The 251-nt window shown below is 55.4% G+C and overlaps 1 protein-coding gene across 1 annotated transcript in view; it reads left to right on the forward strand.

The window, feature by feature from the left end:
* ETH_00038065 (40S ribosomal protein SA) overlaps positions 1-251 on the forward strand; it is a gene marked incomplete at both ends in the record, with an annotated part of 1605 nt that overhangs the window by 321 nt on the left and 1033 nt on the right. The window lies entirely within an intron of this gene.

A 251-nucleotide genomic window follows, 5' to 3' on the forward strand; every position in this document is an offset into this window, starting at 1 on the left:
CCCCTCGTCAGCACTCAGCTCCATTTCGCTGTTCTCCCGGCAAACAATTTCCCCCTCCTCGCTCGACGCGTTTGCTGCACAAACCCTAAACCCTAAACCCTAAACCCTAAACCCTAAATCCTAGCGCTTGCTGCGCCTTGAAGGCCCACTGCTCAGGGCAGACCCTAAACCCTCAAAAGGAGGCCTGCACTCGCGTTGCATCTGCAACTACAGCTCGTCCTCAGGGCTTAGGGCTTAGGGTTTAGGGTTTA

The sequence above is a fragment of the Eimeria tenella genome, genomic scaffold (assembly GCF_000499545.2).
Source record: "Eimeria tenella Houghton genomic scaffold, Eth_scaff1767, whole genome shotgun sequence".
Taxonomy (NCBI): Eukaryota; Apicomplexa; class Conoidasida; order Eucoccidiorida; family Eimeriidae; genus Eimeria; species Eimeria tenella.